The 15219-nt window shown below is 37.1% G+C and overlaps 1 long non-coding RNA gene across 1 annotated transcript in view; it reads right to left on the minus strand.

Annotated features, from left to right (window-relative positions):
- Window positions 1–7215: 7215 nt before the first annotated feature.
- LOC129470076 (uncharacterized) overlaps window positions 7216–15219 on the minus strand; it is a 132354-nt gene continuing 124350 nt past the window's right edge. Inside the window, exon 3 of the long non-coding RNA XR_008653156.2 lies at window positions 7216–7338. This is a non-coding gene — a long non-coding RNA (uncharacterized lncRNA). The remainder of the gene's footprint in view (window positions 7339–15219) is intronic.

Below are 15219 nucleotides of genomic sequence, written 5' to 3' on the forward strand. Positions count from 1 at the left end.
TTAATCAGAAGCCTGCCTTCCGAATACAGTAAAAGTGTAATCAACTAGAGAAATACTGTTGAGATTCACAATCTGCCCCCACTGTCCTTTGACAGATGTGATATCTTATTGTTCAATTTTGCGAGACTGTATATGTTTCATTTTTTGCCAAGTAAAAAGGAATTAAAATTTAATTTTATGTTGAAAATTGTTTTGGAAATTCAAAACAACTTGAAGTAACTGGAAATGCTCTTGGGGCCAGAGGCTGGAGGTGGAAAACAGGCAGAGAGTTCAAAAACAAGGATGAAATGCGTGGTGTCAGATTCAGGAGCACTTTCTTAAGCATACTAACTCCTTCCTGAGGTGGACCAAACTTTTGCACATCAAATAGATACTATTCTCAGACTCCTTGGGAATAATAAAAGCAGAGCCTACAAAGTTAATGTAGGTAGAATCAGAGATGCATGCTACTGTATACACCATTCCTCAATCAAAGAAAAATCGCATAAGAACAATATATCAGATAGCACTCCTTTTTTTACAATCTGCACTTTCCTTTCACCTATGCTGGAGCGTCAAGTGAGTGAAGTTGGAGATATTTAGTTATTTAACAAATAAATAAGCCTATATCTATTAGGCAACATCGAATAGAGAAAACATATCTCTTAATTAATTAAAGCAAATTTTATTCAGAGACTGTTATAGTTCAGATTTGGTGCTTAGTACTAGGAACAAGTTGATGAATAAAATAAGGTACCTGTGTTTGTAAGTCTTGCAGTGTAATGGCCTGGGCCTACAGAGACGTTGACAGTAGGGAAGAGAGGAAGCAGAATGCCAGTCTATAACTGCTCACCTAGATCTGAACTAGAGCCAAAAGCAGAAGAGGCTACCAGCAGAAAGAAAAAAGGGAATTGGAAGGATGCAGCAGGAAAATCTATTGTTCAACCCTATTCAGTTTTACTCTTTCTGGGCACAGGGCAAGGACATTTTTTCCAGTCTCCTTGCAGCTAAGTGGAGCAGCATGCTTGGTTAGAATCAATGGGCTGTGGGAAGAAATGGGTATGTCACTCCCAAGTCAAAGCATGTAACATCCGTAGCTGACATAGCATGACTCTATGGTTGACTCTTCCCTGCCTCGCCAACCTAAGAGAACTGTGGTTAAAACGGCGGAACTGTGAGATTGAAGTAGTCTGAATTGTTGAGTAGCTACATGGAAGACAGTTTCCTGGACAGTTGTCTTGATTTGTGGTGGACTCTGTGTGACAAAGAAACACTTTTGTTGTATTAAGGAGAGACGGTAGGGTTCTTGTATCGTAACCTATCATGCCCTGGCCATAGACGGGTTATTGGTCGTGTGTTTCTGGACAGTAGATACGAGGTGCTGAAAAAAAGGGATTGAGAAGGAAAGGGGAGACTAGAGAGGAATTTTTGCACTCTTGAAGCCAATAAGTGAAATTATAGAAATCCCTCTTGATTTACAGGAAAGTGTATCTAACCCAATTTCGATTTGTTTTCCAAATGAGAAACAGATTGGAAAATTACTTAGACTGCAACTGTTCTTAAGATGAAGAAATGAAATATTCTCTATGATCAAAAGAAGGACATAGATACACTAAGTCTGGAAGAGTTTTTGTTTGCTTTAAGTGTTACCATCTTGTCATATTAGCAATTTTAATTTTATTCATATGAAATATTCAAGTACAGTGTTTTGTGTTTGTATGTGTGTGTATATATGTATGTGTGTAATACAAAACTCAATTTTATTCAGTTCCACCAGGGAAATTCCAATGTAATTTGTCAACTTTGTAACAAAATGGGTTTTAGGTGGATGGGCTCAGATCTCTGACTTATGGAGAAAAAGAAATAATCATTTTTTGCTTTGCTTCAAAGACTGGAAACAAGCAAAAAAAAAACATGCAAAATTTACAAGACATAAGAAGATCAGTAATTTACTTTACAAAAATTGGTTTTTGACTCAGTAGTGGAAAAAATTACTTATTTGTGTCACGGTCACTTAGCAGCTATTAGTACCTAGTTATTTAGGCATTGAAAATCCATTTATTTATTAATTCAATCATTCATTCAATAAATAAATACATATCGAGTAGTTACTATATGCCAGTCAACATTGGAATTTCCGAAAATTTGTCTGAGAACAATGCAGGCATGGTCCATGATCTCTTAAAGCATACATTCTACTGGGGGGAGACAGAATATAACTAATACATCTCAAGCAGTGATGAATACTATAAATAAAAAATATAAGGATGGGGATTTGAGTGTCTAGAGGCATCTTCAGATAGGGTGGTCATGAAGGCCTTTTGGAAGAGATACTTTCAAAACAGAAACTTTAATGACAATAGGGAGACACCCTTGCAAAGACCTGGGGAAGCTTGATACTCCCAGAAGAGAAAATCCTAACTACAAGGGACCTTATGTGGGAGTACTTGCCATAGACAAGGAACAGAAAGAAGACCTGCTCCAGCACAGTGAATGGCATGGCGCAAGATAGGTTTCTCATTACATAGCACCTCATATTAGAAAGCAAAGTTTGACTTTCACTCTCAATGCAGTGAGAAATCACTGAGAGATTTTAAGCAGGGGGTGAAATGATTGGAATTAATTTCATTTTTAACTTACTGATAACTTTGCACAGAATGAAAACAATTGTTAAGAATGGAAGTCTGAAGATCAATAAAGGGGATTATTGTAGTAGTCCAAGAGATACAGTAGAAGGGATGGGAATGGAGGGAAATGACACATTTAAAATATATTTGGGCAGTAAAATCAATTAAGATTTAATAATGAACTGGAACTAGGGGTCAAGAGGGGACTCAAGGGTCATTTATTGGTTGTTGGTTTAAGCAACAGAGTGAATAGTATTTATTTATTTACTGATACAGAGATTACAGAGAAAGGTAAAAGTTTCCATTGAGAAAGTAGTAAAGGTAGGGGGATGATAGGGTTTTGTTTCAATGATGTTCAATTTGAAATGCCAGTTCAACATTTGAGAAAAGTCTGAAATGCCTTTGCAAAACTATCACCGTATAAGAAGTCGGACGTGGCTGACTTCATCTTGCCTCTACCCTCTAAGCTATCTTCACCCATTCCTGGTTGTAGGTCACATGGGAGGAATTTGGATTATAATTCAACCTTGAAGCAGGGAAAATATAGTCCTTGATAAAACTGATTCCCTCTTTGTTCAGGGACTGAAATTGGCTTTGTAAAAACCAATGAAAGGCCATGAGAATAGAATTATGAGAGGACCCTGAATTCTGCTAAAATCTAGACATAGTTTCTATAATCCTTTACTGCCCAGGAGTCACATGCCCAGAGGTCATAAGATTTGTGACTTCCTCAATTGTTCCTGTAGATACCATCTCTATTGTAACACCTTGGGTGTTTTTTTTTTTTTTTTTTTTGAAAATTTTTTTTTAGACTGATCTCACCCAGACTCCTGACTCATGACTCAACCAGTCTTGTGGCCCCACCCAGAGGCAGACTCAATGCATGAGGACCATTTTTCACACCCCTATGATTTCTTTCCCAACCAATCTGGAGCACCTATTCCCTAGCCTCCTCCCCACCAAATTGTCCATGAAAACCCTAGCCACTGAGCCTTTGTGGATATTGATTTGAGTAATAACTCCATCTCCCATGTGGCCAGCCTTGTGTCAATTAAACTCTTTCTCTAGTGCAATGTCATGGTCTCAATAAATTGATTCAGTCTAGTCAGTGGGCAGGAAGAACCTATCAGTGATTACAAGATGATAAATTGGCAATTAGATACAAAAATCTGAAATTAAGGGAGAAAATCATGCTTGAAGAAAAAAATTTAGGAGTCAGTTAAAATATATATAAAATAATGGAGCTAGATGGTACTTCCTATGGAATGAGTGTGCCTTCGGTAAGATTGTATGTAAGAAATAATAATTGAAAAACTACATTGAGCTGTATGAAACATCTATATTTAAAAGACTGAGAAAGACCAGCAATAACGAAGGAGAAAACCAGACAAATCTATACTTTAAAAGGTTAGACAGAGTATTCTAGATTAATGGTATCAGTTGCTATTGAGAGGTCATGTAAAAACAAAAGAGAGAAATGATGACAGGATTTGGCACCATTGAGGTTATTAGTGACCTTGCCAAGAGCAACCACAGAAGGATTATAGGAACACAGGCCTAAATTATGTGCACTGGCTAAAGGATGGATATTGGCATGAGAAAGTGAAGACAGTGACCATAAACAACTCTTTTATGGATAAGTGTCATAAAGCCAAAGTGAAAAATGGTACTGTAGCTAAAGGGTCAATATGAGGTCAAGGGAATCTTCTGTTATGTTTAAAATAGAAATTTCTGAGGCATGTTTTAATGCTTATGAGAGCAATCCAGAAGAAAAGGAGAAACGAATGACTAGAGAAAGACAGGATGATTATAGGTGAAAAATCCTTGAGAAAGGGAGAGGTATTAGAATTCAGAGCCTCAGTTAATCTAGGATGAGAATAGGTATACTTAATCAGATTGTTTCTATTTTCTCAAAGAAGCGTGAGGCAAGACCCTCAGCCTAGCATAAGCAAGAAGGAAGGTGTTTGAAGTCTGTGGAGTGAGGAAATGGCTTACAGTAGTAACCCATTTGAGTCGAAGTTCAATCTACCAGAATGTTTTGTAATTTTTTTTTTTTTTTTTTTTTTGAGACAGAGTCTTGCTCTGTCACCCAGGCTGGAGTGCAGTGGTGCAATCTCCTGCAAGCTTCGCCTCCCAGGTTCACGCCATTCTCCTGCCTCAGACTCCCAAGTAGCTGGGACTACAGGTGCCTGCCACCACACCCGGCTAATTTTTTGTATTTTTAGTAGAGACAGGGTTTCACCATGTTAGCCAGGATGGTCTCGATCTCCTGACCTTGTGATCCGCCCACCTCGGCCTCCTTAAGTGCTCCTGATTTTAAAACTAAAGCAAAAAGCACAGTTGCATTTTCCTCCAACGAAGAACAGCTGTTTAGATACATGAAGAGAGTAGAGAGATAACTGGATTTAATGCACAGTCAGTTGAGAATAATAGAGAAAAAGAGAAGGAAATTAAGACATTAGAGTAAACTTAATGATGAGCTATTGACTTTTGCTGGACTAGAAGGGAAATTAAAATATGAGAAAAATGATAGTTAATAAAAAAGATCAGGGCCAATGGATATGGAGATCTCGTTGAGATTAAAACGATGCTAGAGAAGGATAATGACTGGAAAGAGTAGTAGAAAATGCCAGTTGCTAATATCTGCTTATTTCCCTAAACCCATTTAAAAATTAAAAACAAGAACAAAAAGTTGACAGGGCACATGACCACATGGAAAGAAGACATTTTACAGCAACAACGTTCATATATTCTAGCTAATGTGGATGTGAGTGAAAGTATCATGTGCAACTTTTAGGAAGCTTTCTTAAAGACGTGATGGCTGGAGCATAAGCAGCCATTCTGGAGCGTGAAGTGGAAGCTTTGTGTTAATGGTAACAGAGGTCCAGCGTAAAAAGAACCTGGAGGCCTGATGCTTTTGGGATGCTCCCTAACCAGTGTCTGCTTCTTTGAACTTCTTTTACATGAGAGCTTCTATCAAGTTTAATTCAGATTTTCATTTGTTTGGTTGGTTTTTCATTTATTGTTGTATACATCCATATTCAGTGCTAAATAATACAGATGAGATGTTTCCAGATAGTAATATTCAAGTTTAATATTTTGAAGTGATACAGTTATTGATAAATGTAAAGGTCAAAAGTTACAACCATAAAATGGAAGAAAACATATCACAGAGCATGAAAAGTTCATGGAAGTGACAGGCTTTTTAGCCCAGGTATGAGGAAGGTAATTCCAGTAGATGAGGAAATCACAGACTTAGAATTTAAGCAGAGAGGGCAAAATAAGAAACTAAGTGCTAAAATCATCAATGAATGACGGAACAGGAGCCAGAATTTGTAGGGGGCAAAAAGAGAGGTGGTAGGTGACTGTTTGAGAGAAAAGCGGTTTATTGAAAAAAATGGGGACCCAGAAAAGTTTCTATGGGGTGCTTCCCATTTTAAAGAAGAGGTATTTGGTTCAGGCTCTAAAGTCAGAATGCAGAGCTGCAATATTGATTACCACTTTTGAGTTAAGAACATTAGCAAAGGCCGGGAGCGGTGGCTCACGCCTGTAATCCCAACACTTTGGGAGGCTGAGGTGGACGGATCACCTGAGGTCAGGAAATTGGGACCATCCTGGCTGACACAGTGAAACCCCGTCTCTACTAAAAATACAAAAAATTAGCTAGGTGTGGTGGCAGACGCCTGTAGTCCCAGCCACTCGGGAGGCTGAGGCAGGGGAATGGTGTGAACTAGGGAGGCGGAGCTTGCAGTGAGCCCAGATCTAGATCGCGCCACTGCACTCCAGCCTGGGCGACAGAGCAATACTCCATCTGAAGAAAAAAAAAAAAAAAAAAAAAAGAACCTTAGTCAAGTCGTTTAACCTATCTGTGCTTCAGTTTTATCATTGGTAAAATGCAGATAATATTTTTTAAAAACAAGATTGTTTAAGAATTGAATGTGATAATTCATGTGAAGTTGTTAGTATATTATTTTACAAATTTTTAACACAGCATGTTAGCTGTGGTTTTGGTTGTTCTGCTCAAAACATATCAATTACATACCAATTCTAAAATATAACACATTAGATGAATGCTTAGCTCTTAGTCTTTAAGTTTCTAAATGGGGTCAGTTGCTTAATACTCCTCATCTCAATAAGGAGCAGTGTTGTAGACACACCATGTGCTACTTTGGACCCCTTCCTTGCTATTTCTCATGGAGTGTCTTATCTGATTAGTGAAAATAGAGAAATGTCTCTGAGCATGTGCCATCCCATTTTAGGCTCTTCATCTGTAGAGACTTAATGACACGTGTTTCCTCCTCTTGCTCTCACTTCCATGAAAAACACAAACATCAGTGTAGGCCTAGGTTAAGCCTGGAGACATGGGTATACTCCTGGGGTCTGGGTCCTAATGCGCTTGATGGGATTAATCCAGCCTGCAGTTTTCTTTTCTTTTCTTTTCCTTTCTCTCTCTTTCTGTCTGTGTCTGTCTTTTTCTTTCTTTCTTTCTTTCTTTCTTTCTTTCTTTCTTTCTTTCTTTCTTTCTTTCTTTCTTTTTTTTCTTTTTCTTTCTTTCTTTCTTTCTTTCTCTTTCTTTCTCTCTCTCACTGTCTCACTCTCTTGCTCTCTCGCTCTCTCGCTCTCTCACTCTCTCTCCCTCTTTCTCTCTTTCTTTCTTTCTTTGATGGAGTTTCGTTCTTGTTGCCCAGGCTGGAGTGCAATGGCACAATCTTGGCTCACAGGCTGCGGTTTTCTGGAAAAAAATGACTGGTAAGTGTCTGCTCTCAAGATCCAACAATCCCCCAAGGCAGATGCCAAAGTGAATACAGGGAGTATCAAGAAGTCAAGAAGACTGGGCGCGGTGGCTCATGCCTCTAATCCCGGCTCTTTGAGAGGCTGAAGCGGGTGGATCATCTGTAGTCAGGGGTTCGAGACCAGCCTGGCCAACATGGCAAAACCCCATCTCTACTAAAAATACAAAAATTAGCCAGCCACGGTGGTGCACACCTGTAATCCCAGCTACTCGGGAGGCTGAGGAAGGAGAATTGCTTGAACTCGGGAGACGGAGGCTGCAGTGAGCCCAGATAGCGCCACTGTACTCCAACCTGGGTGACAGAGCAAGGCTTCATCTCAAAAACAAAAAAAAAACCAAGAAGTTCTTCTAACACAGTCTATTTAATAACAAAGCTCTTACTTAGCTATAACAGATACTTATAGCTATCTTCGATTGTTTTAAAATTTTGGGGGAAAGTGATTTATCATTTGAAATGTTCACTATACAAGAGTCTCCACAGGGGAAGAGGCTTATGGGGTTTGGACATTCAGAGGTGAGAAATGATGAGTCTCTCAAAACATGAAAGGAAAAAAGAGATACACAATCAGCAGTAAAAGAAAACTCTACAATGTGGAACCAGAAAAAAAAAATACTGTGATAAAGTTCTCAAATGTAAATGACAGTCTACAAAGACTGAACTTTACTGTAATAAAATTAAAAAACAAAACAAACCAATAAGCCAGGAATGCCAAGACAGATCACAGATAGGAAAAGAACATTTACAAATGTTTGACATAACCTGGCTGAAGGGGGTGGGGAAGAAAAGACAAACTAAGTAACTTTGGGAAAGTGTTTGACTAGATATTTAAAGGGTGATAATAAAAGTAACTTTCTCTAGTTGGAATTTGTTTCCCACAGAGTTAGCAATTCTGAAACTACTTTAAATGTATATAAGTTTAAATAAATAAGTAAATTTACACAGAAGAGCCAGGTTTCTCGCTGTAAGAGAACTGAATTATTAAATGAAGAAGGGTGGAAATGACAATGAAACTTTGTGGTGGCTGTAATATAATTGGAGATAGCAGTATGAACAATCATGTAAAGAAATAAAGATTTGTGTATTTACATGAGTTAGTAGCAATGCACTTATTTTTGACCTCTGTCTACTGAAAGGGCCTAAAAACAATGATACCTCAGTAGTAACAAGCATATTCAGCAACTTAATTCTGGCTTCTAAATATTATTTCTCTGAGAACAGGACCTTAGACTTTTTGGAGAAATGGCTGATTCTAGAGTTGAGACAGGGAAAATACAAGATGAATCTGTCATATCTTTTAACTCCAGAAAGTGAACAACTCGGAAAAAAAAATGAGGACTTATTAAAAGGTGCAGAACCCAACCTGAAAGAGCACCCAAAGTCTAAAGTTGGAACAATTTGAGCAACAAGATAAATAACTGTAATGTTGGATTATTAACCAAAGAATAAAAAAAAGATCACAAGATCATATATAATTAAATAATTAAAGAAAGAAAGAAATGGGGCAGGGAGGAGAAAGGACAAATCTCCCATAAACAAGAAGAATTTCAAATAATAAAAGTAGAAGGAATAATAGAAAAGAAAATCACCATTGTAACAGCAGTTCTAAGTGTGGCAGGCAAAACCCACTGATAAATGCTGAAGCTACTGGGTGACTCTTGAAGGAAAATAGGATGGTCACATAGCCTCTAAGCATCTCTCTCTCAAGATATTAATTACTATGAGGTTTTTATCGTGCTTACAGATTCTTGATATTCCTTCTTTCAGAAGTAACATAGTAATTATCATTCTCTTAAGTGTGGACTAGACATAATGACTCACTTTTAACACACAGAGTATGAAAAGATTATAAAAGTAACTTTGCAATGGAAAAAATAGGAAGATACTACTTTACCCATATCACTAATTATAAGGATTAATGTCGCTAATAATTGGTCATGTTGGTATCTTGTATCTCCTGATAAAATGCAATGAAAAGGTATTTCATCTCTGTGTTATTTTCCAGAAATATTCATAATTTCAGTCTAATCATAATAAAAAATCAGATAAACTCAAATTGAGAGTTATTGTATAATATGCATGCACAGTGCTTTTCTAACATGACACTAAAAATAAAGACAAACTGAAAAACTATTATAAATTGTGGGAGAAAAGGAGACATTATTACTAAATGTAACATGGTATCCTGAATTGGATGCTGGAACAAAAAAAAAAAAAACGGTATTACTAGAAATACTAGTAAAATCCAAATAAGGTCTGCAGCTTAATTAATAAAAATAAACCCCAATGTTAATTTTTTACTTTTTCTAAAACTATCAAGATTATGTACATTATTAGTATTAGAGGACGCTGGGAGAAGGGCATATGGACATTCTCTGCACCATCTTTTCAACTCTACAATAAAATTAAAATTGTATATATAAATATTTTATGAGTAATATATATCTTTTGTCTAGGCACAATATGACATAAAGATGTTGGAGATTTGAATCTGTGGCCATTCACCATGTTGGTTATTTTATTATGTCTTGGGCCATTTTCAAATTTGGCTTAGTGATTAAGAGTTTGGACCCTGGAGTTAGACTAATGAGTTGTGTAACCATGCATACATAACTAATTTCTCTAAAACTCAGAGAATAATGATAGTAACAATAATAATACCTAACTCATACAATTATGGTAAGGAAGCAATGAGACTGTACCTATAAATCAACTGGTACCGTAACTTTTTTTTTTTTTTTTTTTTTTTTTGAGACAGTCTCTCTCTCTGTGGCCCAGGCTGGAGTGCAGTGGCGCTATCTCGGCTCACTGCAAGCTCCACCTCCTGGGTTCTCGCCATTCTTCTGCCTCAGCCTCCTGAGTAGCTGAGACTACAGGCGCCCTCCAACACGCTCGGCTAATTTTTTTGTATTTTTAGTAGAGACGGGATTTCACCGTGTTGGCCAGCATGGTCTCGATCTCCCAATCTCGTGATCCGCCCACTTTGGCCTCCCAAAGTGCTGGTATTACAAGCATGAGCCACTGCGCCAGGCTGTAACTTTTACATACTAAACATTGAATGCATTTTAGCTACTATCAATATTGTTATGGCTATTATCATAATACTTACTGTTATCAGGATTTAGTAGTAAAACCCCTTAAATACATAGGACCTCTATGCTTGTTTGGGTGACACTGAAATTTAGATTTCAGGGAAGTAAAGAAATCAAAAAATGGGAAAGTGATGATGACTTTAAATCACAGTAAGTGGTAGAACGCTTTCATAATTGGGGCCTGTGTAAAGGAAGACAAAGGTGTGTGTGGGCATAGAAGTTGAGGTGGAGCAAAACGCACTGCCTCTGGTAGCAGGTGCGGCTTCCGTCATTTACTGAGCAAGCATTTATCATTCATTTTTTGATGTTTGCCTTGTATTAAGTAAAAGAAAACTTATTAAATGTTTGGCGTCTTATTAGGTGCATAATCCGTAAACTGGTAGCGTCCTCCCTTCCTTCTACTTTATCATTTTTAGAAGGAAATATTTATGAAAGTCTTCTTATGCATCATGCATGGATGTTGGTGGGAAAGAGACCAAGCTGAAGAAGATATAGGCCTTGTTAACAAGAAAGTTATGAACTTCTATATGCGACCGTGTTAATAAGAGAAAGTACAGAAATCAACAGGTATATTCCCCACCATTAGAGAACTAACAATTTATAAACCAGCCTGAAAAAAGATCAATTATTTCTTATTATTAACCCTTTTCAAATTAAACAAAAAAAGACTAGCAATTAAACAAGTAACTTTTTTCAAAGTATCCTTTGGGGGAAAGAGAAGGTCTGGGAAGATGATTTGACATGTGCTTTATTTAGAAAACTATCATCCCGGTGTTAGGTTTTTATTCTGTGACTACACATAAATATTTTATAAATATAAATAAAATTTGCTAACCTGGAGTTTCGTTACCTAGTAGAGTCTGCACAAAAATCTTTTTGCTGTTTGGTGGTAAAGAGGGAGCTGCCAGCAGGGTCAGATTTTAGACTGGATATGGGAAGTCTTAGTTGGGACTTCCACATGGGAAAGCTCACAGAAGAAAGGTATTATCATGTAAATACAGGGTCTTGAAGCCTACATGATAATTCAAAATGTATTTGCCACATGTTAGTAATGGATGAGGTGTACCGCTTTTGAAATTTAATCATCACTAACATTAACAATTGGCATTACTGATAACTTACTGTTAACTAGCAATTCATGATATGCTTTATCTGCAGTATCCCATTGAACTCTGCCAACCACGTTGTAACTTTATTATCTCCATTTAGAATGTGAAAACTGAGCTTTGAGGGCAAAGTGTGTAGTAGACTCTGCTAATATCAGCTCTTCCTTTCTTATTTATAATTGGAAGCCCAAATTATTAAGGAAAATAATGTTTACAGACAAAAAAAAATCACTTTTTTTTGAATTGAACTTCCTTGTATGGGTGACACTGCAATTTAGATTTCAGGGAAGTAGAGAAATCAAGAAATAGGAAAGTGATGATGACTTTAAATCACAGTAAGTGGTAGAACACTGTCATCATTGGGGCCTGTGTAAAGGAAGACAAAGGTGTGTGTAGGCATCGCCGTGTCACTCATTTCTACCCAGTAAGGTGTAAGCAAAAGTTGCTTGGAGGGGCTTCTAGGAAAGCTTAAAAGAAAAAAGGATTTGGCTAATATATTTTCCTCAGTTTTTGCCTTTTACCCTTTACCATTCCTTTTATTCTTGTCTGAAATATGGCTGTAATGCCTGAATATCCAGCAGCTACCTGATGATCATGAGAATAATGACCACATAATAAATATTGAAGAAAAACAAAATGAAAGAAACTTAATTTTTTAAATCATGTATGCTTTGTTTCATTGGTACTTTTACATAATATATGCAGGTACTGTTACTTTTATAATGTATTTTAAAAATTGTGCCAAGGTTATTTAAAGGAGACTTTTCTTTATTCTTCATTGGCAGATTGTGTCTTCTATGGTTGAGATTATGTTCTGGTTTTATGTGGTTGTGTATAGGAATATTGCACCTTCCCTTTTATTTCTTTTTTATTTCTACTTTCTTTTGTAAATCTTCAAAGATATTTATCAATAGCCTCTTTTTTTGAACATCATATAATTTACATCAGGAAATGATAAAAAATAGAAGCTCCTTTGTCATCTTTCTAACAGGACTGTCAGGAAAATCATATTCGGGAATTTAATTTTAGTTCCTAATGTGTCCATCATTTAATTTTTAACTTCAGTTTTTTTCACTTTTATTTTAGGTTTAGGGGTTCATGTGCAAGTTTGTTATATAGGTAAATTGAGCATTCTTGGGGTTTGGTGTGCAGATTATTTTGTCCTGCAGGTAATCAGAATAGTACCCAAAGGTGGTGTTTCAGTCCTTATCCTCTTCCCACCCTCCACCCTCGAGTAGGACCTGACATCTGTTGCTCCCTTCTTTGTGCCCATATGTACTAAATGTTTAGCTCCCACTTATAAGTTAGAATATGTGATATTTGGTTTTCTGTTTCTGTGTTAGGTTGCTTAGTATAATGGCCTCCAGCTCCACCCATTGTTGCTGCAAAGAACGTGATCTCATTCTTTTTTATAGCTGCATAGTATTCCATGGTGCATATGTTTTTGTTTTTGGTTTTTTTTTTTTTTTTTTACATTTTCACATTTAATTTTATTCTAAAAGCACTAACATTAATATACTTAGGCACACATCACACTATACATACATTTTGCACAGTCCTAATTTTTAAACTAAAATGTCTAAATGTCCAAGCAAGGTTTGCATTGGCAACTATTCAGCATATACTCATTTTAATTTCATAGTAAAAAGAACAGATGGTTTTTGTGTCATGTGTCATTGTTTCTTTCTTTTTTTTTTTTTTCTGAAAGACTTTAACATTTATTATAGGTAAGTCACACTGTTTCTTTTATATAATTTTTTTTTATTATTATACTTTAGGTTTTAGGGTACGTGTGCACAATGTGCAGGTTTGTTACATATGTATCCATGTGCCATGTTGATTTCCTGCACCCATTAACTCGTCATTTAGCATTAGGTATATCTCCTAATGCTGTCCCTCCCCCCTCCCCCCACCCCACAACAGTCCCTGGAGTGTGATGTTCCCCTTCCTGTGTCCATGAGTTCTCATTGCTCAATTCCCACCTATGAGTGAGAACATGCGGTGTTTGGTTTTTGGTCCTTGCGATAGTTTACTGAGAATGATGTTTTCAAGTTTCATCCATGTCCCTACAAAGGACATGAACTCATCATTTTTTATGGCTGCATAGTATTCCATGGTGTATATGTGCTACATTTTCTTAATCCAGTCTATCGTTGTTGGACATTTGGGTTGGTTCCAACTCTTTGCTATTGTGAATAGTGCCACAATAAACATACGTGTGCATGTGTCTTTATAGCAGCATGATTTATAGTCCTTTGGGTATATACCCAGTAATGGGATGGCTAGGTCAAATGGTATTTCTAGTTCTAGATCCCTGAGGAATCGCCACACTGACTTCCACAATGGTTGAACTAGTTTACAGTCCCACCAACAGTGTAAAAGTGTTCCTATTTCTCCACATCCTCTCCAGCACCTGTTGTTTCCTGATTTTTTAATGATGGCCATTCTAACTGGTGTGAGATGGTATCTCACTGTGGTTTTGATTTGCATTTCTCTGATGGCCAGTGATGATGAGCATTTCTTCATGTGTTTTTTGGCTGCATAAATGTCTTCTTTTGAGAAGTGTCTGTTCATGTCCTTTGCCCACTTTTTGATGGGGTTGTTTTTTTCTTGTAAATTTGTTTGAGTTCATTGTAGATTGTGGATATTAGCCCTTTGTCAGATGAGTAGGTTGCAAAAATTTTCTCCCATTCTGTAGGTTGCCTGTTCACTCTGATGGTAGTTTCTTTTGCTGTGCAGAAGCTCTTTAGTTTAATTAGATCCCATTTGTGAATTTTGGCTTTTGTTGCCATTGCTTTTGGTGTTTTAGACATGAAGTCCTTGCCCACGCCTATGTCCTGAATGGTATTGCCTAGGTTTTCTTGTAGGATTTTAATGGTTTTAGGTCTAACATTTAAGTCCTTAATCCATCTTGAATTAATTTTTGTATAGGGTGTAAGGAAGGGATCCAGTTTCAGCTTTCTACAAATGGCTAGCCAGTTTTCCCAGCATCATTTATTAAATAGGGAATCCTTCCCCCATTTCTTGTTTTTGTCAGGTTTGTCAAAGATCATATAGTTGTAGATATGCAGCATCATTTCTGAGGGCTCTGTTCTGTTCCATTGATCTGTGTCTCTGTTGTGGTACCAGTACCATGCTGTTTTGGTTACTGTAGCCTTGTTGTACAGTTTGAAGTCAGGTAGCGTGATGCCTCCAGCTTTGTTCCTTTGGCTTAGGATTGACTTGGCGATGCGGGCTCTTTTTTGGTTCCATATGAACTTTAAAGTAGTTTTTTTGAATTCTGTGAAGAAAGTCATTGGTAGCTTGATGGGGGTGGCATTGAATCTATAAATTACCTTGGGCAGTATGGCCATTTTCACGATATTGATTCTTCCAACCCATGAGCATGGAATGTTCTTCCATTTTTTTGTATCTTCTTTTATTTCATTGAGCAGTGGTTTGTAGTTCTCCTTGAAGAGGTCCTTCACATCCCTTGTAAGTTGGATTCCTAGGTATTTTATTCTCTTTGAAGCAATTGTGAATGGGAGTTCACTCATGATTTGGCTCTCTGTTTGTCTGTGATTGGTGTACAAGAATGCTTGTGATTTTTGTACATTAATTTTGTATCCTGAGACTTTGCTGAAGT

Source organism: Symphalangus syndactylus, chromosome 20 (genome assembly GCF_028878055.3).
Source record: "Symphalangus syndactylus isolate Jambi chromosome 20, NHGRI_mSymSyn1-v2.1_pri, whole genome shotgun sequence".
Taxonomy (NCBI): Eukaryota; Metazoa; Chordata; class Mammalia; order Primates; family Hylobatidae; genus Symphalangus; species Symphalangus syndactylus.